The sequence below is a fragment of the Delphinapterus leucas genome, chromosome 18, assembly GCF_059928025.1.
Source record: "Delphinapterus leucas isolate spDelLeu-1000000601 "Yukka" chromosome 18, BTC_Dleu_Yukka2, whole genome shotgun sequence".
In the NCBI taxonomy this organism is placed as follows: Eukaryota; Metazoa; Chordata; class Mammalia; order Artiodactyla; family Monodontidae; genus Delphinapterus; species Delphinapterus leucas.
In genome coordinates this window covers 55,938,640-55,963,803 of record NC_143146.1, presented here as the reverse complement: position 1 = coordinate 55,963,803, position 25,164 = coordinate 55,938,640, and the positions used below count along the sequence as shown (strand labels likewise).

At 43.8% G+C, this 25,164-nt stretch overlaps 1 protein-coding gene across 4 annotated transcripts in view; it reads left to right on the top strand.

Moving 5' to 3' along the window:
• The window catches only part of ENOX1 (ecto-NOX disulfide-thiol exchanger 1), a 630,834-nt gene that overhangs the window by 538,181 nt on the left and 67,489 nt on the right, over nt 1-25,164 (top strand). The gene's annotated exons all lie outside the window — the stretch shown is intronic.

The following is a 25,164-nucleotide window of genomic DNA, read 5'->3' as shown; positions in this document are numbered from 1 at the left end:
CCACGGAGCTCCAGCCCCTTAAAGGAGCAGTTCCGTTCTCACGGCTTCTCATACATTTGCAGAATCTCCTTGTCCATAGGAAATGTACCTTACTGTGTTTGTTTTGTTTGAGTGGGAATTTTGTTTGGGGGTTTGTTTTGGTTTGTTCTGGTTTGGTTTAAACCACAGAAAGTTACTGTCTCACAGTTCTGGACCTAGAAGTGCAAGAGCAGGGTGCTGGTAGGGTTGGTCCCTCTGTGGGCGGCGAGGGAGAGTCTGCTCCGGACTTTCCTCTTTCCTCCTCAGGTTTGCTGGCGAGCTTTGTCCTTCCTTGGCTTGTAGACGCATCACCCTGCTTTCTGCCTTCGTCTTCAGATGGCCTTCTCCCCGCGTGTGTGCCTGTGTCCCAATTTCCCCTTTTTATAAGGTCACAATTTGTATAGGATTAAGGGGCCCACACTATTCCAGTATGACCTCATCTTAACTAATGACATCTGCCGTGACCCTGTTTCCAAATAAGCTTGCATTCTGAAGTACAGGCTTTAGAACATCACCATATAAATTTGGGGGGACACAATTCAATATTTGTTGAATGGAGGAACGAATGGACAAAGACAGAGGCAAGAACTCGCCTGGTGCCTCTGGGGAGCTCGGGGTTGTTTAGGATTCTTGGATCATAAAGGGCAGGGCAGGGTGTGGGGAGAGGTGATGCCCTAGGGGTCCGTGTAGCACCTCCTTAGCACATGGAAAGCACTAGCGCAAAGGCAGCAGTTATGATTTCCATTTTCACTAGTCGTTAGCTGGATGCACGGCGATCACTGTGGCAACACATCTTTAATATAGTTTTTAAATATATGTGCTCATTTAAGAGTCATTTTTCTACCTTACCCGCTTTGAGTGAATCCCCACAACTTGCCAGTTTGAGCCCCACTGCAAAGAATTCCCCTGACTTTAAAACCCACCGTCAATCTGCCCTCTGTCCACTTTATAAGTCAGAAAAGCATCGTCTCCCAGGCAAGTCAACAGATAGAGGAGAGGGCTGGTCTCTCATAGGTCATTGCTTTAGCAATCCATATAGGGGAAATTATTTCTGCAACAAACAAGAATATAAACAGTCTTAACAGCCTTAAGACTAGCATAAAATTTTTAGAATTGCCTTCATGTTTAGCCAAAAAGTTTCTAACCTTTCTTCTTTTCATCCCTGAAGGATATGTTCACTGACTTCACGTGGCTTCTCATGAGTTCATGGAGGAAACTTTAAGGGCAGGGTTCTGAAAAATGAAAAAGCCTCGGGTGACTTTGTCTGGTTGTTTCTTAGTCTCCCCTTGCCTTGCATGTGAGTCACAATTTAATATTAGAGGTTTCACGCAAAAGGAAATAATAGCTTGTATCCATGGTAACATGGTAGCCTTAACCTGATCTGAAGCTGGCAACAGAGTTAACCTGTCTCTGCCACAGGGAGAGTCAGGTTGCAGGCTTTCGTTTATATCTTTAGGTATCCAAGACAAGCATACCCATATTTGAAATTCTTATTTACCTTCAGGTTACCACACTGAATTATTTTCTTAGGTCGATCGAGGTAAAATTTACACACAATAAAAATACTCTTGTGAGGGTTCTGTGAGTTTTGACAAATTCATACAGTCATGTAACCATCACTACCACAGTCAATATATAAAATAATTCCATCACCGCCCCCCAAAGTTCCCTTATGCCCCTTTTTAGTCCACCCCACTCCCAGCAACCACTGATTTGTTTTCTACCCTTATGGTTCTGCCTCTTCAGGAAAGTCATATAAGTGGAATCGTACTGTGTACAACCTCTTGAGCCTGGCTTCTGTCACTCAGCATAACGAATTTGGGATTCATCTGTGTTGCTGTATGTGTCTGTTGTTCGTTCTTTTTATGCTGAATGGCATTCCATGGTAAGGAAGGGCCATGCTTTGTTTATCTAGTCACCAGTTAATGGACATTTGGGTGGTTTCCTGTTTGAGGCCAATATGAATCAATCTGCTATAAACAGTCACTTACAGGCTCTTTGTTTGGACATAATTTTTCATCTCACTTGGGTAAATACCTAGGGGTAGGATTGCTGGGTCATATGGTAAGTGTGTTTGACATTTTAAGAAAATGCTAAACTGTTTTCCAAAGCGTCTTCCCATTGTGCTCTCCCGAGGGTTTACACGAGAATTACAGTTGTTCTGTGTCCTTATCAGCCAGCACTTGGAATGGCCAGTTGGTTTCTGTTTTATTTTACTCGGTCTTTTTTAGCCACTGTAATACGCGTATAATAGTATCTCGTTATGGTTTTAACCACACCTGAATTTAAACACGATCTGTATTTTTATTCACGAGGATAAGTCAGTATGTCATATTTCTAAATAACCAACTTAAAAATCAGAATTCTTTTTGAAGCCATGCGTAAATCATATTGGTAGGACTGGTAAATATTTAGATGATAAGCGGATACCATTATAAGCTGCTGGTTATAAAACTGTGAGTGACTAATGATGATTATGTCAGAAGGGTCCCTCATACATACTTCCAGTGATGCTGTTTAATGCTGTTAGCAAATGTCATCTGAAGGCCAGCTGTCTTAGGCCAGTAAACCATTAGCCCACGTAGAACTCTCTAACACTCTTGGCTTGCCATTAGTAAAGACCAGGGCTAGTCAGCTGTCTTGACAATTTTCAGCAAGGGAGACCAGGAAAAAAAATTGGGGGAAAGAGGACTATTACGACCAACACCATTTTAGAAATTAAGTAATTGGTTTTTTTCCCTTATGCTCAAGGAGGAGTAGATGTGGGATTCTCTGTATATGTATTACAAAAGCTCATCTAGACTAATTTTATAGAAGAGGACAGAGAAATACAATAATGTTACTTTCTTAAAATACAAAGTAACCCCAGCTAGTTTTACCAGAAGTTGGTCAAGGATTGGCCTTTGGGATATATATTAAGAAATAAATGAAAGTGTGTTGAGAACATCAGTGAGTGCATCTATCTGACCACTTAAGGAAAGTTAAGCATCTCTTGTGAAATCTCCTTTAAACGATTCAGTTGCTTAGTAAGTACATTTTTAGAGATAGTGAAAAGTTTGTGTTCGATTCCCCTCCTGATTTCATGTGTAATGAAGTCTCACGTGTACATGTCAAAGTCAGGATCATTATTATGGCAGCAGGAGTCGTATCAAGGATTGCGGTGATGATGGCTGTGCTGGCGATGGCGACTGTGGTAGGGGTGCTGGCTCTGCTGGGGGTGGGGGTGGTTTTGATCATCAGAAAACTTTAGGGGAAGACAGGTAAAATGAACTTACCCAAGGCAACTTTAGATAATTTCTTCTTAATTTCTGAAAAAAAAGCATGTCCCTTAAAAATTTTGAAAATCCTAGAAAGGCCAGCAGCCCACTGCTCCCAGTGGCCTTCACAGGTGATGCTACAAAGAACTGGGGCGCGGGCTTCCCTGGTGGCGCAGTGGTTGAGAGTCCGCCTGCCGATGCAGGGGACGCGGGTTCGTGGCCCGGTCCGGGAGGATCCCACCTGCCGCGGAGCGGCCGGGCCCATGAGCCACGGCCGCTGAGCCTGCGCATCCGGAGCCTGTGCTCCACAACGGGAGAGGCCACAACAGTGAGAGGCCCGCGTACCGCAAACAAAACAACAAACAAAAAAAAGAACTTGGGCGAGGTGCTGCAGACAGATAACACGGATAAATGCAACAGGGGTCTCCATTCTCTTGATAACTGTTCACTTGTCATTTCTGTTTTCATTTTCTTTCTGAAATGCCCAGCAGTCATATAAGGGACCTACGAGGCTGATGCTCTGTGCCCATTGTCCTTTTTCTCATATTATCTGTTTAAAGTTTATCTTTTATCCTTTCCACTGAAGTTTCTATTTGATAATTGTGTTATTTTATATGCAAATGTTATTTCGTTCTTTGTCTACTATCTTTTCACACAGTCTTATTTTTTGGTTGCAGTATCTTCTCAAATCTTTTTGAGAATACTAATTAGAATTTTTTAATTCTTATTGTTCCTGAATCATTTCTGTTTATTCCAGGACTGGTTGTTTGGTTTCTGTGTCTCCGTCAGTCTCTTTCATGCACCAGGTTCCTTCTCACGTGAGGTAATGCGTGGTAGCCTGTTTGTATCGGGGATGAAGGGCTGGGGTCACTTTTCTAGGACTCCGTGTGGCTTACTGATGGCTGAGTCCAGGTCACCTCCACAGCTGAGTCTTTCTCCTGCCCGGTGGCTCACTGACTGGCAGACTTCATTTTGAGGAGATTTGGGAATACCACAAAGGCCAGGGTCTGTCCTACACTAAGAACTCCATGGAATTCCCTTCCCATTCGCTCTGCTCTCTTAAGTTTAATCACTGACAGACATTTTAATTGCCTGTGGAGGAAGGAAAAAGCAAAAGCAAAGACACATGGACCGGGTCTGACATTTTGAACAAGGACCTGTTTCAGGGGCTTTTAGCTTAATCCAGTTGTTGAATGAATCCTTGGTTAGCATGGTGCCCGGGGAGGGGGTGGGGGAAGAATATTACATGTTTTTCCAGCTTTCCAGAAACAAGGGAAGGGAAGAACAGTGAGCACATTTTCTGAATGTCTAAGAGGCAGGAACATAGAGACTTAAGGCAGAATATTTTGGAATATAGGCGTTTCAGAGTAAAGAAGCAGATCCACAAATTAGAGGGGTTTAAGGGAGGAGAAAAGGAAGGTAAGTAGTCTGGAAAAGGTGACAGGAAGAGGCTGCAGTATGTAATAACAAGAGAGAAGTTGGATTTTTAAGTGGTTTTTTTTTGTTTTTGTTTTGGTTTGGTTTTTTTTGCGGTACGCGGGCCTCTCGCTGTTGTGGCCTCTCCCTTTGCAGGGCACAGGCTCCGACGTGCAGGCTCAGTGGCCATGGCTCACGGGCCCAGCCGCTCCGCTGCATGTGGGATCTTCCCGGATCGGGGCACGAACCCGTGTCCCCTGCATTGGCAGGCAGACTCTCAACCACTGCACCACCAGGGAAGCCCTAAGTGGGTTCTTTAAAAATTTGACACAGGGGGGCTTCCCTGGTGGCGCAGTGGTTAAGAATCCACCTGCCAGTGCAGGGGACACGGGTTTGAGCCCTGGTCTGGGAAGATCCCACATGCAGTGGAGCAACTAAGCCCGTGCGCCACAAATAGTGAGCCTGTGCTCTAGAGCCCGCAAGCCACAGCTACTGAGCCCACGTGCCACAGCTACTGAAGCCCACGCGCCTAGAGCCCGTGCTCCGCAACAAGAGAAGCCATGGCAATGAGAAGCCCACGCACCGCAATAAAGAGTAGCCCCCGCTCTCCGCAACTAGAGAAAGCCTGCACGCAGCAACAAAGACGCAACTCAGCCAAAAATAAATAAATAAATAAATGTATTTTAAAAAAAAGTTCAAAAAATATATGTATGCATAAAGACATATTCACACACATATCTGGAATTTTTACGAGCTGTGGCTGCAGAGACATAATCCATGTTTACTTTATTTTATTTCAACTTACCCAGATGAAGTTTCTTTCTTTCTGAATAGAAAACAACTCACAAGGCATTTCCCACATTCCTGTTAAAAGTCTTTGATATTTTGCTAGAATCATAACAATCATAAAAACGTGTACGTCTCTCAGATGTGGCTTTACATAGGTTCCAGGGCAGGATACCAGGGTTCACAACGCTGCTTAATTTGGGGTGTACCGTGGTTGTCCTTCCTTAACTACCCCAGAGTTTGTCATTTCCTTTTCTACCTGTTCTTCAACCAGTACCTTGGGATGATGCAGCCTGCAGTAATAGCAGCCTGCGTGATGGTGATGATAATATTTATAATTCAGTGCCCCTTCCCTCTGGCTGCTAAACGTCAGCTGTCTCGGTGGCAACATGTGCATTTTCTAACATTTGCAGATCACACTCCCTGGCACTTCTTAGAATGTCTGTACCCACTGCAGTGTGAGACTCTTGAAGGGATGGTTGGGGACATTTGGAACGAGAAATAGTAACCGGTGCTCTGGTTCTTGGCTCAGGGCTTCACATTGCAAAGCCCAACCCGTTTGAAATGATCGCACCTGACATCTGCTTAGGGGCTTAGGAGTTACTAAGGCACATTCCCATTTGACTCCAGACAAGATACAAAGGACTAAAAGTGAAGCTCACGGAGAGGAAACCACCCTGAGTTTTTAGCAGTTTCAAACAAGGGAGGACCATGGGCATCTTGCCATCTTCACTGGACAGAGAGAGACCTTCAGATAAGGAAGGAGATACTCTGCCTTCATGGACGTGAGCGGCACCGAGCTTCTGCCCAAGAAAATGAAAACACCAAAGCAGTAGGAGGGAGAGGGTTTCCAGCTTGGCTGTTTTCTGCACAACTGTGTACAAATCAGCCTATCTGAACCTCAGGTTCTGCATCTGGAGAATGGACCCTGCCAGCCTCGGTCAGCGTTTGTGGCCGTAAAATGAGGTCACCTATGTGAACGCATTTGGAAAAGCTGTTCTGCAAAGGCAAACTGCAATCGCCACATTCCTGGGGCCAACGTGAAGACACGTAGAGGTTTAAGAGAAGGCTCAGGACTTGCAGAGTAAGTCTGGACAAATCCAGAGCTGAGCTTCCTGACCCTGGGGTGGCCAGTGCTGTTGCCTCTCCGCCCCTTACAGCTGGAGGACCTGCTCGCCCCAGTTTACTCTCAAAAACAACTTCTGTACTCCACTCTGTGCTCACGTCTCAGGAGTATGAGCTTATCCCGGCTTCTCAGGTAGAACTCGAGACCCGGAGATGAAGGGTGACTTGCCCAGGGTCCAGCATGGTCGCGGTAGAGTCAGATTTCCAACCCAGGCCTGCCTGACCACGGCCCCTGCATTCCCTCTGTCACCCCGTAACTCCCCACAGTGGACCAGGTGGAGAAGTGGGGCTTCAGGGCCACAGTGACCAGGGGAGCGGGACATGGGGAAGCTCTACCCTTCCGGCGCTCCTTGCTTGCGAGAAATATTTTTGGCAAAAACCCGTTGCCTCTTTTCCGACTCTGTCACAGCCCTTAATGTGGTTTTTACGTTAGCAGAGTAAGAGCTAGCAAGAAGAAAGTAACACACACGTGGCTTTTATTTATTAAATTTGAACTGTGAAAAGAAATCTCTTCACTTCTGGGACGAGAAAGAGAAGCCCTAATAAAGTTTAATTCTGGGAGGCTTCAGCTCACCATTAGAGCTCCTGCTCTGCCCGTAATTAACTTGATCATCAAATGCATCCTAATTAGTAATCGTCTCTTCTGAAAGCAATGAGGTTAGCAGATGAACGCATGTGGGAGCCAGGGGTAGAAATAATGGCATTGCCCTGCAGACCATTAAAATCGCTTGGCTTCTACCTTTTCTCGCTTTCCCCGGTGTCTGCAGTAGGAAATATGGACCCTTGGGGGATTTGCAGCCATTCCCAGGATAAAGGAACTTGGCTTTTCCCACACACTGTCAGCCATAGCTGGTGGATGACCTTTGAATGACCCTCCCCTCCACCATCTCTTTTAGAAATTTCCTCCAGGCCAAGAGTACCAGCTTTATAGTGAAATGGATCTTTTCTTGAATGCAGCAAATCAAAATGGGCTTTGGCCGCAGACACGTACTGTTTGGCCATTGTAGTATCTCCCTCCAGCCACGGACACTAAAATGAATCCTTGTGTTCTGGCCTTGACTCCATTTCTCTATAGTCTAACCATGCAAAGAAGCGGCCTCATCCACGCTGAAACCCTGAACCCGGATGCACACATGGCCGCCTGTGTATAGCAGGTGTCACGCTCCCAGCCAGACTGATGTAATTATCCATCATCTCCAGTTGGGCTGCGGTTGCGAGGGAGTCGTGCTCCGGGGCTTTCTCCGTGCAGCTGGTTAGGAGAGGAAACATGAGGATTAGGAAAAGCAGCCCATTTCCTTCTCGTCAGAAATGAAGGCTGTGAAGAGAAAACAGGGAGAAGTGTAGGGGGGGGTGGGTGAAAGAATACAACATGGAAACAAAGAGGAAGGAGAAGAATGACTCAGAGGGAGAAGAATCCTCTTTATCTGAGTAAGAGAATAAACAGAGAGGCCGAGAAGCGTAGGTGGGAGCTGCAGTTTTTCTGGGTCCAGGTTTGTCGTTATGATTTTTGTTTTATTTTTCTTCATACAAAAGAGTATATGCCAATGCAAAAAAACTTGGAAACCTAAAAGAAGCATATAAAAGGAAACACATCATTCGGAGTGTCACTACTCAGATATAACTATGGTTAACATTTACATATATTCTTTCAGTCTCCTTCTCTCTTTGCACATAAACATGTAGTGTTATCAGTTTTAAAGATCAACCAATGGGCTAGGCAGACATAGTCAGTTAACGTTTCTGGACTTGTAACCAAAGAGTGGAATTGGGAATTCAGTACCAGGATGTTAGATGGTTAGTTAAAGACTAAGTTTTCTCCTCTGTTTAACAAAGCACCCTGAATAGTCATCAAGGGAAGCTTAAACAAATTTATTGCCCAATCTGGTGCTCACTTTATAGACCGCCCACTTCACTCAGTTGATCACTGAAAAGACCCTGCCTCATGAAGTTCTTAACTTGATGCGACTCCCTCAGTTTGGTAATTACCTCTCCAGCTTTGGTGCTTTCTGTTTCATCTCTGTATCTCGCTCTCGCGCTCGCTCTCTCTCTGTCTCTCTCTGTCTCTCTCTCTCTCACACACACACACACACACACACACACACACTAAGTAAATGGCCACAACAGCTTTATTTTCTGGAAGTAATTGGGGAAGATAGAAAAGGAGAAAGTATATTTGAACTCTGGTTATAGGTTTCCAAGGAAGGGGCATTACAAATGGTGCTTATAAATGAAAGAGGAGCAAAATGACACTCCACACCTTTATTATCACCTTTTTCTTCTTTCGTTTGTTTTGTAGTTTATTGTAATTACATTTGTAATTTATTCTGCTGTCCCCCATGCATACACACTCCATTTTTTATGTCCTCCACCACACCACCGCTCTAATTTATTTGAAGCCGGGCATCGCTCAGGTATTCCCGTCAGAAGGCTTTCACTGGCAAGCACCGGTACTCTCATTCACGGTGTTAGAGAAATATGTTTTCGCCCATGATTTACATTTTATCCTGACTCATTTCCTGAACCAGTGCATTACACATTTTTCAATCATTTAAATACAGAGTGGCACTCGGCAATTTTGTCCTTCACTAATTCTCTGTGCATCTTGTTTTCTTTTCTCCTGGGTTTATATTTCTTCCCTAGTGGTTTGTATTTCTTCGGTGCTACTCACAATTTACTTCAGGAAGATCTTGGTAATGACCTAACTGTAAAGTCCATAAAAAAGCTGTTGTGCTGAGTTTCTTTTTACAATATAATTTTCCCAGGTACTCCTTCTATTTATCATTTAGGGAGAAGGAGAAAAGAGGTGTTTGTGATGCAGTTTCACCACTCGGCATCGGGTAACATGAGCTCACGTAGATTTCTGAGAGCTGCCAGGTCACTTAAGGAGCACTCCGAGGCCTGACCTTTCCCTCATGGGTCCTTGGGTCTTAGTTGATTGGTCTGGTCTTTTCAGTCTGCTTTTCTGCCCAGCTGGTGATTGATGTGCTCAATTTTAAGTCCACGATTTGCTGGACATTTCTCACGGTCCACCCACAGTATAAAAAGCAAGGTAGAATGTGATGATAATGGGAATTCTGCTTTACGTATAAAATTTGGACTGGAGATGGGCTCAATTTCACCACTATTTTTACCTCAAGAGAACTGCAGAATACAGACTGCTGAAGCTAGAAGGGGCATTGGTGAGCCCCTAGACCAGCCCACTTATTTCCTGATTTTAATCAAATAGAGTTTAAGTCACTGAGCTAAGCCGTATCCCCCCCCCACCCCCGCAACCTCCCTTCTCACCTCTGCTGCTCATGGCTCCTGATTCCTGGTCCTTGGCTCCTTACTGGGCCTCCACATGCTTGCATTCTGAGACTCTTTTCCTTTTACATTCATTTATATCGATCTCCTAGCCCCCTGAAAACTGAGGTGAGACACAGGGGCTATGATTTCTCCCCAGCATGTTAAATAACTGTTAGTTTTTTTTTTTCTTCTGATATTGGAGTAGAGACTAATTCTGGCACCTAAGGCCAGTCTTTCATGGCTAATTTAGTCATTTATAGCCAACAGCTCTCTGAATAAACAGATGAAGAAAAGAACAAATTGTTGAGTCGCCACACGTTTTATTCTCAGCTATTGAAGACTGTAAACCATCTTCCCTCATTCTTTTTTCTTTTTAAGAATTGACTGATTGATTGATTAATTGATTGGCTACGTTGGGTCTTCGTTGCTGCGCTCGGGCCTTCTCCAGTTGCTGTGAGTGGGGGCCACTCTTTGTTGCGGCACACGGGCTTCTCATTGCCGTGGCTTCTCTTGTTGCGGAGCACGGGCTGTAGAGCCCAGGCTCAGTAGTTGTGACTCACGGGCTTAGTTGCTCCACGGCATGTGGGATCTTCCCGGACCAGGGCTCGAACCCGTGTTCCCTGCATTGGCAGGCGGATTCTTAACCACTGCGCCACCAGGGAAGCCCCAACTTCCCTCATTCATAATCTCTGCTGCTCTTCCTACTCATGCCTGAATACATAATAATCTCATCTCATTGATTGAATAGAGCCAGATTTCTGACAAATCTTTGTTGGAGTGTAAGGATTGATGGAGCCCTTCTGTCTTTAGGGGTCGTGAATGCTCTCTGCTGGTATTAGATGCTAAGGAGCTTATTAGTCACTGATGTCATCTGGTTTGGCCCCAGGGCTATGAAAGAATGACTACAACCTTGGGAAATAAGCTGTTGTGTTTTTACTTACGCTGAGTGTGTGTACGTGCAGTCACAAATGTTTCTGTTCAGACAATGTTTTCTACTATCCAAATGCTTTAAGAGCCTTGCATCCTGGGAGTTGACATTTTTATCACGTTTATCAGGGAACCAAGGCTTAGAAAGAGTAGTAAGAAGACTCCAAACCAGGCAATAGAGTACTTAAAATTTCTTCCTGATTGTTTTTCCTAATCTTTTGAAAGTGAGATTACATCACACGTTGATACTTAAAGGACAGTGGCAACATGCCAAGCCTACTTTGAATGAAAGACCCTAGAAGATGTCAGGGGGTGAGGACATTTTTCTAAGCGGCTCTGCCATTCCCTTCTTCTTGCTGTTCCTGCCGATGTTTGCAGTTGATGAAGCATTTACATAGCACTCAGCTCCTGTACTCTTGATTGGCAGGACCTGTACAGAAAACTGTACTTTTCAAATATATGTGGGACATTTACAAAAATTAATCCCATACTAGACCTTAAGGCAAGTCTCAACAAATTTCAAAGGGGTGATAATATTTTCTGATCACAATAAAATTGTTAGAAATCAATGTCAGAAAAGATAACTAAAATAAATTCTATATACTTAGAAATTTTAAAACACACATCTAAATCCACAGGTCTAAAAAGAAATCAGAGTTTTAATTTTAAAATAGTTGGAAGTAGTTGATTATTAAAATACAGCATATTAAAACTTGTGGGATGCAGCTAAAACAGAACCTAGAGGAAAAATTTTAAACTTTTAAATGTCTGTTTAATGAAAAAAGAAAACTGGAAACAGGAATGAGCATCCAACTCTTATTACAAAAAAAATAAATAAACACAAAGAAGGAAAGATAAATAAAGATAAGGATAGACATTACTAAAATAACAAAGAGTCATACATTAGAGAAGATCAACAAAGCCAAATGTCGCTATTTGAAAACACTAATAGAATGGAAAAATTTGGCAACACTGATCATAAAGAGAATAACTTAATAAACAGTGTTTTAAAAGAAAGTGAGTTATAACTATAGATGTAACAGAGATTGAAGAACTATGAAAAAATCAGGAATAGTTTTACTACAAATTTTTAAACTCAGGTGATATAAACAAATTCCTAAAGGAAGAAAAGAAAACCTTATCAAAATTAAATCAGGAAAAAATTGAAAGCCTGGATGATCTCATAAAAAAATTGGAGTTAGAAGCTTAAAATCTTACATCAAAGCAACAGATCCAAAATGGATTTACTGGAAGGTTCTACCAAACATTCAAGGAAGATTATGCCAGTCTTTTGCAAAATTGTTCAGAGAATAGAAAAGGAGGAAACGCCTCCCAACTAACTCATAAGGCTAGTGTACCTAGTACACTTGATATCAAAACAGGACAAAGGCAGTAAAAAAGAGGGGTGGAAATTACAGGTCAGTCTCACTTATGAACATAGATTTAAAATTCCTTTTTAAAAGCTAATTTAATCTGGTATTTTATAAACCACCAAACTGGATTTATTCCAGGAATGCAAGGTTGGTTCAACATTGCAGAAGTCTATTAATATGATACAATCCCATTAACAGGTTAAACCCGAATAATACAGTCTTTTTAATAGCCACTGAATATCCATTCATAATATGAAACTACAGAAAAAATGAAGATTGTAACAACTTGGAATAAAAGAAAACTTTCATATCTTGTTAAAGATTATCCACAGTGAACTCAGTGGCAAAACAGGTGGTTTTCTTTAAACTTCCCAAAGTAATTATCACATAATCCTTCTTAATCCTGATATAATCACTTGGACTAGAATATAACTGCTTTATGTCACTTACTTGTATCATGATTTACATTTTCAAATTATCATCAGGAAGTAAAAATCACTGCTATATAGAGTCTATTGGCAGTCCCTAAAAATGTGGTCTCCCTATTCTTTCTTTTGGAAAAAAATGAAAGTCATCAACACTAATCTTGGTGTTGATTTCCCTGTTTCTAGAATGCACATGTAACTAGCTGTGGATCACACAAGATCATCTTTTCTGTGCCATCATTGTTAGAAGCTGGCCTTTCAGCTGACTTCAGCAAAACCTACGATTGAAATTTTCATTAAAAGGACATGGGTAGACTTCCCACATGTAATGTTAAATTGCATGCAATCGCCGATCTCAAGTTGAAGGATTGCTAAGGCTGGAGGAACACATCATCACAGGGTAGATATTAAGTGTAGAGCTACAGCTTTAATTTCTCTTAATTTTTATACCTTGGGACCCTTTTTTGCTGTTATCATTCATGGCCATGCTGACACAATTTATTGTAAAGGGTCTGAGTGATTCAGCTCACTTCTTTAGTGCTTCCTATGTTTAATGGTGCAGAAGCAGAGAAGATTGGTTTAAAATGGTAATTTTCTGTCTGCATCCTTGAGATCTATGCAAAATGGGTGGTGCTATATTTTATTTTACCCAGTGGATCTCAGCCCCAGATATTAAGAATATGTGGCACATTTCACAATGGCAGTCAGCCTCTGTTGAGCTTTTCTCTTGCAGCTGCTGCTACTGTTGCTGCGGTTTTGTTTTTTCCTTAGATACAGTCTGCAGTTCAGGGACTGGGCAAACCTGAGATAGTCCAGAGGCTAAGTTACTGCCACGGAGACCACCTGCAGGTGGTTAAAGCCCCTCAGGGAGACTGTCCTTATCTGGTGAGGCCTTCACCTGTCTCCCCAGGGCTTGGCTCTGGAACAGGGAACAGGTGAAACTTGGAGACCTCCACGAGGTTCTGGTTACTCTGAGACTCCTAATGAGGGGTCCCAGACCAGCCCCAGTGTATTAAAATAACGTGGAGACTTCAGGGAACGAGCGGACATCCTCTGCCTCACACCTTCTCTGTGACAGACGAATGTGCCCATTATTTGCAAACCTTGTTGCAGAGCCACTAAAGATTCAAAGCACTCAGTTCAGGGACAGCTCTCCTCTCCTCACCCTGCCCCTAGATGTCTGAGTCTCCTAGCCATAAAAACGTCAACTTGCACTAACAAAAGAAAATTGGGAAGATTGTTATCATTGAATTAGCTTCACTCAAGTTCTACCATTAATCAAGAGTTAGGCAACATAGGTGATGACCCATGTCCATCCTTAGTCAGACATCTGTGGCTGATGTAGAGATAGAACTTTCAGCTGTATTTTCTCTCTTCATTTACATGTTAGATCATTACAACTTTCTCACCAATTAGGATTCAACTAAAAGCTCTCAAAACCACGTTCTTACTCTGTAACCATTAAGTCAAAAGCTGCTTTCCTAAAACTGCAGTCAAGGTGGTCACTGATGATGGTAGCATCTGTTACTGATGCCAGAAAGAACATGGTTTGGCTCTCCACGGGCTGAACTGAATTAGCCCCAGATCACTTTGCATAAGCCAACTCCAAAGATGGCCACGGGATTTTGGTCACAAGTCACCCATAAAGGGTTTTCTAGTTATAAGCTCTGATTGTGACTGGGTTATAAACCCTGCAGAAAAAGAACAAATCTCTTTTGGCCTTTGGGGCACAATGCAAGACCCAGCTGTGCAATTAGGTTCTTGTTTGAAGTAAATGGGCCAACCTGGCTGGAAAGCATGTTAATATTTTAAATTTCTACATTAACAGCTGTACATGTGCCCAGAGGCTGGGGTGATGACCACCTTATATAACTGCCAAAAAAAAGTGACAAGAATAAATAAATCCCAGCAAATTGGATTATCGTTTGCAGTGGAATTGCCAGCAGAGGCAACGGAGGGAATATCACTGATTTATATTCCTACTTCAGCAACACATTTGACACCTTCTCTTGGGAATTGCATGAATGGTGTTAATTCAAGTTGGCTGGCCCTGTGTTTTGAAAATTGGCTGAAGGAGGACGACCAGCATGGCCAGGATGGGACTGAACAACAGACCTTCCGCTATGAATATTAATCCCCAGGAGTGCCCACTCATGTAGGGCCTGCTCACTTGACCTTAGTGTGTCCATTTTTGCAAAGAGGATAGTAACAGCCCTTTCATTTAACTTAGTACCCTTTGCCATTAAGGAGCCTCACATATTAATGGATGTTCTTTAGTCTCAAAATGTCCCACTCGTGAGTATTGTCATCTTTATTTAACATGTGAGGGAAGTGAAAAACAGGAAGTTGAAACGACACTGCAAATCACGCTATTAAAAAGAAAATCATCTGAAGAAGAGAAAATAGGTTTTTGAGTCTTCTAAGCCACTTTTGCATCTTTTCCTGCGTTCAGTAAGCAAGACATTAATTGATGTGTTGCTTTGCAAATGATAAATCATTCCTCATGAGAAAGTTGTGAGGGAAAGAGGAGACCAGAGCAGTAAAGTGGCTTGTTTGAGGTCACACAGCAAGTCAGCGATAGAGCTAACCATGTTAACCTTGAAACAATGACCTGGGGCTTATTTTTTTTGCCTTTTCTCCAATCCTTGGCAGTATTTCTTTTCATAATAATGTTGCCTTATTGGGGTATAGTGTATCGTGATAAGTAACTCCATTGGATTATACAAATGCCAAAGGGTACCTTGTCTTTTACACAAGGCCCTCCCAGGAGGATATCCAAGTAAAGGAAATGGTCTCTAAAACCAAGTCTGATGACACATTTCTCCCCTCCCAAGGTCATTATCTCCTCTCCTGCCCAGACACTGGGCTGCGTGCCAGGGGTGTGCCTAGTGTAACTTGACACTCCGAGGGGGTCCTTTTTTAAACATCCTCCTCTGGTACAGGACAAAATTATTTTCAGTAATAATCATGAAATGAAACAAGTAATAATAGTGGCCAAGAAAGAAATACAGTGAGATTTTTCTTATATTGAATTTCACATATAATTATGCCTGTAAAACATTTTTAAATAAAATAGTACAATGTAAGGAAAAAATCACAACTCTCTATTAAATAATTTTTTTAACCCACCTAACAGTTTGAACTTTGATCTTTTGATTATGGTTAATATATTACAGTCTGTAAATAACTGTCCAGTAAATACGTGAATCTTAACAAACCCAAATGCAAAAGACACAATTTAGGCAACTACTAATAGTACCACTAATTTGGTAACATTTTCTTGATCTGTCCTTTAGTTTTAAGGCAAACAGTCAACAGTTTTGAAAGAACTCATTTCAACTTGTAAAATATTAAAATTCAGTAAAAATATGTAACATGAGAACTAAAATTTGCACTCAACAAAAATAATACAACTCATGGTTCTCACCATGTTTCCCTGTTTCAAATTTTAGACATAAAAATTCTTTAAGAGGTCCTGTGGAATGAAGTAGCTCAGTTCTAGCTCTCAGTCTTTGCGATAACTGTGCCAGCATTGTTTATTTCGAATCTACTGTAGAAATGTAAGAATACATGTAGTGCTACAGGGATTGGAGACACTGTGTCTGAGACAAGCTCAAAATCCAAAAACTGGGTGTAGCTGAGTCCCGTGTGAGCATATGGGGGTGGGGGAGGGGGAGGGTGGGAGCAGACTGTGATACTGACATTTTCCAAATTCGTTTCTACATCGAGTATGTTTATTAAAGGGTAAGAAGTGAAACTGCTCATTTGAAGCGTGCACGTGTATATTGACTCTTATCAGTAACAGCAGTAATTGGTTAGGCTTTAGATCAACTAAGGATTTTATCACTGATTATGTTAGAATTGCTGGTGCACGCTGATAATCAGTGGATGGACCTTCCTTTAGTTTGATTACCATTAAGTTTTGCGCAGTCGCACCTGCTTATTTCCTGCCCCGAGGGCGACAGCGCCCAGAGCCCCGCCCTTGGAGTCCTTCCACTGCCTGCAGACTTAGGCCCCCAAATCTGCACCTCAGTGGTTACCTGCGTTACCCAATTCTCGGTCACTCTTGAAGTCTTACATTTATCGCTCCTGCTTCCCTTCGGGAATTTTGCACAGCTCACGGAATTCAAGGATTCTTCCCTTACCCTGTAGCAGGGGAAACACCAGTGTTAGGGGCCAGCCTCAGAGAACCTGGAAACATTCCAGCTCCAAACCCTTGCTCTCCGGGTTGTATGCTTCCCTTCCAGAGAACCCATGGCCCGTGGCCTCCCTTCGCCCACGTCCCGTGAGATCTTGCTCCAGTGTATGCACACTGTGTGTGTCCTCGGTCAGGCCCTTGCTCGTCTGTTCAGAGAAGGGGAACCCCTGTCAGAGCACACCGCCCTGGGTGGGTGGCAGGGTGCCTCATGTCTCAGGGACCCTCTTGAGGATCCACACCCTTGAAAACACTTACTTCTGCCTTCTCCCCAGTCTCCCAGAGCTGTCCCAGGCTCCCAGGGTACCAGTAGGCATGACCCTAGGGTTCCTTGTCTTGACCTCTTGGAGGGCCAGCCCTGTCAGACCTGCGCCTGGGCTGTTTGTCTCTGACCGACATTAGGATCTTAACAGCAGGGTCAGGGAACAGGGCCAGGCTCCTCCAAGCATCTCTCAGTTGTAAGTGAAACCTGATCCCATCACGAGTAAGAGATTGCCTTTCTACCTAGCAATGAGAATGGCATTTAAAATTCAATATCAGAAAAGATATTGACGAGATTAAGGGCCTGAAGGAATTGATTTATGAGGAAAGACCCAAGGAATTAAATATGCATAGCCTGGTGTAATAGGGTATTAGGCCCTGAGCACAATTTCATTCCTATGATCTGGTGTTCCTGCTATCAGTCATCTAAATGGTGGGGTTCTCTCCAAAAGATGTTTCTCCCCCAGGGGTCACTGAGCTGTTGGCAGAGGGGGAGGCACTGGGATGGATAAACCAAGCCCTCGGACCTTGATATAAATTGAAGCGCGGTTTCATCCACAGGCAGAAGCAGATGACATTTTAAACAAGAATAAGTTTGGAGTAGTCTTACCACCTCGTGCGACAAAAAAATTCAAACTAGTTCAATTCCATCTTTTTTCTTTTTTTCCCAAGGAGAAAAGTGAACGTAGTGAGTACCAGGTAGTAAATGACTGTCCTTCCCCTGAGCCAGGTTTCTCTCCTTTCTCAGGAATACTGTTAGATGTGTTGGCCTTTAGGCAAAGCCTTGCTCTTAGGTTGTGATAATATGCACTTGATTTTTTACATCTCAGGCTTTTCCCAACAATCAGGGATTGGCTCGGGATTCAGTGTTAGACGTGAGGTGGGAACAGGCAGACTGCAGCAGTGGGACCTAGCGCGGCTTCCCTTCCTAAGTGGTTCTGAAGTCTGTGAGAAGCAAAGCAGGCCTGAGGGGTGGAAGGTCTGGAGAGCGTGGGGAGAAAAGCAGCAGAAGCAGGGAGCTGTGTTTGGGTAGCAGGATCTCACCAAGGAGGAAGGGACGAATGAGCGGATCCCCTCACCTCACTCCCCAGTGGCCAGTTCTGCCAGATGAAAATGATCTGGCAGAACTGGCCACCGGGGGGGATTCAGATAGCAGGCTGAAATACACGGAGTAATGGGGTTGGAGACAAGGTGTGCAGACATGGTGATGCTGGATGCCCGCAGGCGTCGCCCCACGGTCTGGACATTAAAACAACTGCTGATTGGTCTGTCCAGACATAGTCACACCCACCCTGGCCTTTGGTGGAAAACTGTCTTTGGAAGCCAGCAGACCTCATTTCCTTAGGCGATATCCTACTGGCCTTTAAAGGCTTATCCCACTAAGTAGGGCATCGAATTTATAGCAAAGTTACCGAGATGGAATAACATTTATTAAAACGGAATCAAAAGAGCAAAAACACATTAAAAATTGATGACACTGTATGGGCTCAAATATTTCCAGACCTCAAGCATTAGTATTTGGTGGCTCATTTCTAATGAGTAGAGAACAAGTTCTGATTCAAAATGGATCCCCTGAGCTCATGTTCTCCTAACACCTGAACTGATCCCCAAGAATCTCCTAGGGAAACCACATTGGTTGTAGCCACTTTTAGAGTATTTTGTGCCACCCTAAATTCATTTTAGTGGATAGACTAGCATCCTCGTGACCCAGCATCTTGAGGACAGGCTACTCTGTTTCCTCCGTGTCCTGCATACTGTCTAGCCCAGCACTGTGTACTTAGGAGATAAGTGAGGATTGAAAGAATGGATAAATGAATGATTGCTTGCTTGATTGATAATTGAATATTACTGGATTGTTTTAAAAGAACTGAATATAGAGCCAGTCGCTGGGGAAATCTTGAAATTAGGGGAAGAGGGAAAGAGAGAAAATGTGTGTGTGTGTGTGTGTGTGTGTGTGTGTTTGTGTATAGGTGTCAGTCACTGTCGGTATATATTATATCTACCTAGTGGCACGAGTTCACGTGACCTGCCACCACCGTGAATTTAGAAAGAGTACTCCTCCACCGCCATGGAAGACACAAAGTCAGATGCTCTCAGTTTCATGCCACCCAGCAGCTCCATCCCCAAGCAGCTCACCAGTCCTGCAAGAGATTCCTGAGGCGGCACTATTCAGTGAGTGTCAGCTTGTCATGAGACGTTGCCGGTGTTCTTTCATACAGAGAATCTGCTCCGTAGTCCGGGGCTTTCATGGAATCTAAGCTCATCTCATATGTTAGCTATATAAAGACTTGACCTTAGTGACAAAATTATAGAATTTAAGGGAAAAAGACAAGGAAAGGGTTACAGTTTTTAACGGAAAGTGAAATCCACCACAGCACTCACAGAAGGATACACAAAGGCACGTCTCCAGCAGCCTCGGTCTTAAGTGGAAATGGTGAATGCATAGGTAGAAGTCATTGCTAGGAAGGTTTTAAGTCTGGCATGTCCTGATTTCCATTTCAAATTGACGGATCAGTGTGGTTGTCAGGGTAGAAACCACAGTTTGAAGTAGGAAAATCGAGTTGTGCAAGTGGTAGGTCTTTCCCCGATACCGTGGCCTCGGATACATGATTTAACCTCTGGGTGCCTATGAATCGCCCATCTGTAAAAATGGAAACGTGACCTCACTTATTCTGGGGCTCCAGATAACACTGGTAATGCTCTTCGGATTTGTCAGAGAGAAAGACCCATTACACACGGAAGTCTACATCCCCAAAGAGCATTACAAATGATCCTATTAAATCAGTGGCCTGGAAATATGAAGATGTGTCAGGTTCGGCGTTTATTTACCTGTTTTTGTCCGCCAGAGTGTTTGCACTTGATTGGCATATGGATAATTGCCTAATTGGCACACACTCAATTGTAACCACCAAAAATGTAATAGTGCATCTGTTTAATGCCACACTTCCCAGTGTTAAATTAAAATTATGCTGCAGTCAGCCGGTCCAACCGAGAGGCTCTTCTGATTAAGTTCTAGCTGCCTGTGAACTTCTGTAATTGAGGCACTCTGGAACTTAAAAATTCAAACTAGAAAGAATATTATACAGTCTCACAGATTTCAAGTGAAAAAAGACCAGAAAGGCTGACTTAAATTATCTAGTTGCAGACTATCTCATTGTTTTTATAAGACATCTAGTCATATGAACAATCACAGTTTTGAATCACCACGGTTTTGAATCCATAAATGTTAGATGCGTGAGTTTACCTTTTGTAAACAAAAGAAACAATTCATTTGAAAGAATGCAGAAAATAGTCCAGGGGTGTTTATTTTGTTTTTCCTCTAGTGGTGGTTTTGGTTTATTTGTATGCTTTTTGGTGGAACATGGGGAAGAAATTACATAATAATAAATTCACTGATTGGATTTTCTTAGACTTTTAAGAAATATTCCCGGGCTGAGAGTCCGTCTGCCGATGCAGGGGACACGGGTTTGTGCCCCGGTCCGGGAAGATCCCACATGCCGCGGAGCGGCTGGGCCCGTGAGCCATGGCCGCTGAGCCTGCGCGTCCGGAGCCTGTGCTCCGCAACGGGAGAGGCCGCAACAGTGAGGGGCCCACGTACCGCAAAAAAAAAAAAAAAAAAGAAAAAAGAAATACTCCCCTATAGATTAAGGATGGTATCTAGAACTTCCAGAGTAAAGAATCAAAATGTCTTAAGTGCTATTTTCCTCTGAAGATTTCATATACCCATATGTCTAGAACAATAAATTACCCAGTGATAGATCCTCAGGTAGTTGTTCTCGTTTTTGGCTTTTGTGTGTGTGTGTGTGTGTGTGTGTGTGTGTGTGTGTGGTTTTTTTGTTTTTCTTTTGTTTTTTTGCTAGATCGTGGCTTAATCTCATAGAATTGGGGAAACCAGAGCAAGCATTCATTCACCTCTTTACTCATTCGTTCATTCAGCACCTGCTGTGTGTTAGAGGTAACCCAGTTATTGACCCTACCATTGGTGGATGTAGGCTAGTTGGGGAGATATCTATGAAATGTAATATATCGTATAAAAGTGCTTTTGGAGCATGGAGGTTAGAACCACTCACTTTGCTTGGGTGATCAGAGGGGGTCTTTATTGAGGAAGAAACCAAGACCACTGCTTATAGTTCTGCAGGTTTTGCCCTGGACAAGGGCACCAGGCCAGATGGGTTGAAAGGGGTTGAAATCAAGCCCCTACTCTACTGCCCAACCATGTGCCTTACTGAAGGGTCCTATCTGCCTAGAGGATGGGGCTCTTTTCTATCGTATAAAGTCATCATATGGATTGACGTCAGCCCGAAAACATTCTTTAAGTTGGCTTAAAAAATGAATAGGAATCTGCCAGGCAGAATTCTGGGTAGTGAGCTTTTCATAGAGTCATGAAAGGACCTAGCATGTCTGGGGAAGGACGACACAGCCAGTGGTTTGGATTTTATCCAGTAGAGATCGGGGAATCGATGGTATTTTTTAAGCACAGGAGCACTTTGATTCAATTTTCTCAGGAGTGTAGGGTGAATGACAGGAGGAAAAAGCAGATCCAGAAGAGAGATGCTCATCCTAAACATGACAGTGAAGATGGTTGGAGAGAAGGCAGAGGAACGGGCAGAGAGGTTGTGGGCGTGATGAAAGGGCGGGCATGGACCTCAAGGTTTTAACTCTGGTTACCAGGGGAATAGAATTAGCCTTGTGGGGGAGGGGTCATAGTAAGCACAGTTTGGAACACTGTAGGGAAAGGGTCTGGTGGGCAGTAGGAGGGGCGGAGGCTGTGAGGTCAGCTTTGAAAAGCAGGAGCGCAGGAGCCGAGCCCGTGCAGTTGAAGCCATGGGTGTGAACAGGATCGCCTGGAGAGAGAGGACATGCCAAGGCAAGCAGAACCTGGCATCCTAGTTGGCCGTTAGAAAAGCGTTAGTGACTTTAGTAAGAGCAGAGTCTGAGTAGGGTACTCTGGACAGAAGCAACGTTGTAGCAGGATTAAATAAGCATTTAAAGAGACAGTGGTTTTCCTTCCCAGCTGCATATTAAAATTATCTGTGGAGGTTGTTTTGTTTTTTTTTTTTTTGCGGTACACGGGCCTCTCTCGCTGCGGAGCGCAGGCTCCGGATTCGCAGGCTCAGCAGCCACGGCTCACGGGCCCAGCCGCTCTGCGGCATGTGGGATCTTCCCGGACCGGGGCACGAACCCGTGTCCCCTGCATCGGCAGGCGGACTCTCAACCACTGCGCCACCAGGGAAGCCCTGTGGAGGTTTTTTTAAAAAATATTATTGCCTGGGTCCGTCCCCTAGATATTCTGAGTTAATTGGTCTTCTGTGGGACCCAGGAATAAGTGTGTTTGAAAAGTTCTCCAGATTTAAGAACCACTACCCTTGACTCTCCCTTAAAGAAGTGTCAGTAAACCTCAAAAGCTGGCAGACATGTGAGATGCATAAAACCCCAGGGGGTCAGAGAAGTATGAGATTTTTCAATGATGAAGAATCTTTTTTTAAAAAATATATAAATTAATTTATTTATTTGGCTGCATCGGGTCTTACAGCACGCGGGGTCTTCGTTGAGGCACGCTGGATCTTCCGTTGCGGCTCACGGGCTTCTCTCTAGTTGTGACATGCGGGTTTTCTCTCTCTCGTTGTGGCTCACGGGCTCTGTAGTTTGCGGCACGCAGGGCTCTCTCGTTGAGGCGCACGAGCTCAGTAGCCGTGGCAGGTGGGCTTAGTTGCCCCATGGTATGTGGGATCTTAGTTCCCCACCCAGGGATCGAACCTACATCCCCTGCATTGGAAGACAGATTCTTTACCGCTCGACCACCAGGCAAGTCCCAAGGTGAAGAATCTTGATATTATTAGCCTGACAGAGGTTAGAAAGTTGGATAATGCAAAGTGTTAGTGTGGGTGTGGGGTACAGTAACTCTTATAGCACTGGTGGGCGGGTAGGCTGGTACAGCCATTCCGTGATGCAGCTTTGGCAGTGAACTCCTCAGGCATGCCCCATGACCGACAGCTCCACTGCTGGATGTGCACCAGGGCAAGTCTCCCACAGGGCCATAGGGACAAGCATTAGCATCTCCCACTACAGCCTTATACAGGGGGAGGAGAATTGGAGATAATCTGAGTGGCTTTCACCGGGAGAGAGGAATAGGTATAACTGGGTGGACGTGTCCCGTAAAATAGTATGCAGCCACCAGAAGCAATAGTTAGATATATATACATATCAACATGGATCTTAAAAACATAGTAAACAAGAAATATGAACACTATCACTTAACATACAAATGCATACTCTCAAAACAACAGTATATATTTTGGAAAAACACATTCAAATAAAAAAGAAACCGTTGAAAGCAGTTGCCTACATACGAGAAGAAAAGGAACTGGGGATGATTCCTTGGAATCACACTTTTAAATTAAAAAAAAAGTGTGATTCCAAGGAACAGTGAGAACGGATGGAAGCTTACATGGGAAGTGAGGTCAGGGGAAGGGTGTGTGTGTGTGTGTGTACACGAGCGCACGCACGTTTTAATAGCATGAAGCAGTGTTGTAAATGTGTGGATGAAATGGCAGACTCAGTGGAGTTCTCACTTCCCCTCTGACCTATTCACAGTGTTGGTAATAACAGCTGAGAGTTGTGTCCAAGTGGTTTTCCTTTCTTTGTCCTTTCCCCAGCCTTAATTAAGTCCATTTGTTTGCTCTTGTTGCTGTTCTTACTAAAGCAGTGTCTGCTCCTTTACAGACATACCAGAAAATTACAAGCAAAACTAACAGAAAGAAAGATCCATAAGCCCACTCACCCAGAGACAGTATCCAGATTCATTTCTATGAATAGTTTGCAAAATTCAGTGAAACCCTCTCATAGCCTGAACTTTTCATGTGGAGAACAGTATATTATGAGTTAATTCTATGTCCGGAGACACTTGTGCAACTTCATTTTAATGGCTGCATGGTGTTCCATTGTACAGATGCACCATCGTTACTGTAGCCAGCCCCCCTCTGCTGGACATCAGTCGTTTCTAAATTTTGCTACTTCGAGTGCTGCAGTTGAGTGAACATAAGCTACCTATGTTTGAAGACAATTTCCTGTCCTTCATTTGGCTCATTTTTAAAGGAGGTTTAAGGAGTGGATTCGAAATTGTCTAATGACATAAGAATCCACTCGGCATCGTGGAAGTCAGAGCACCAGATCCTCTCGGAACTGTTCTGGGGCTGGTCATGAATGAGAATAGAGAAACAGGGTCATTCCCCACTGTTTGGAAATGGTCATTTTCATTACTTATCATGGTGCCAGAGTACAATATGGCCCCCGGGTTTCTGCACTTTTATCAGTTGGTGCACAATGGAATCACGTAACGTGTGAAGGGAGCCCGTGTGGGTTGCGTGTATTGCACCATATGTGAGTATGATACAGGCAGGTGGTAAAATAAGGGGCGCTGAGTGTTTTGAAAACTGCAAGGAAGTCACTGTTTGTGCTGGGGGACCAAAGCAGGTTCTTAAACCTACAGCCAGCACCGGACGAGGGAGCAGGACACGCAAGCCCAGGGGTTAAGGCACAGGGTGTTTTTCTGAGCACTTCCTCCCCGAGAACGTACCGCAAAACTAGCAGTTTTGAAGATTTAATTTAATCCTTCCACTTGGCAACTTTAAGCGTCAGGAATCCAGTGCCAGTGTTTATTCCGGCCTTGATAGTTCAGAACTGGCCAGGCAGCTCTGCAGCCAGCTTGTCCAGCCCCAGAAGTCGCAGCCTTGGTGTGGAGACAGCTACCCTCGTGGCAGGAACGCACTGACATTCTCGTATCGTTAGTGCAGCACTTGTAGCGTGCAGGAGCAGAAGAAACAGACTTCCGTCTTTGCAGACTAGCCCTTTGTTGTCAAGAAGCTCTGAATACGACATAGCTGCTTCCAGGGCCTGTTCTGAAGCTCTTGAATGTGCTCTCCAGCCTGTGTATATATTAGCACATAACCATGTTCCAAAGAATTAGTTCTGGGCAGCCCCGTCCTCCTGGCAGGCCAGGTAAGCCTCCCATGCATTACAGTTGATAGGGCAAATAGCGCTCAAGGCTTCACAGCAATCCGTTCAGTGGCCCTGCTTCAAAACAACGGTGCAGGCCA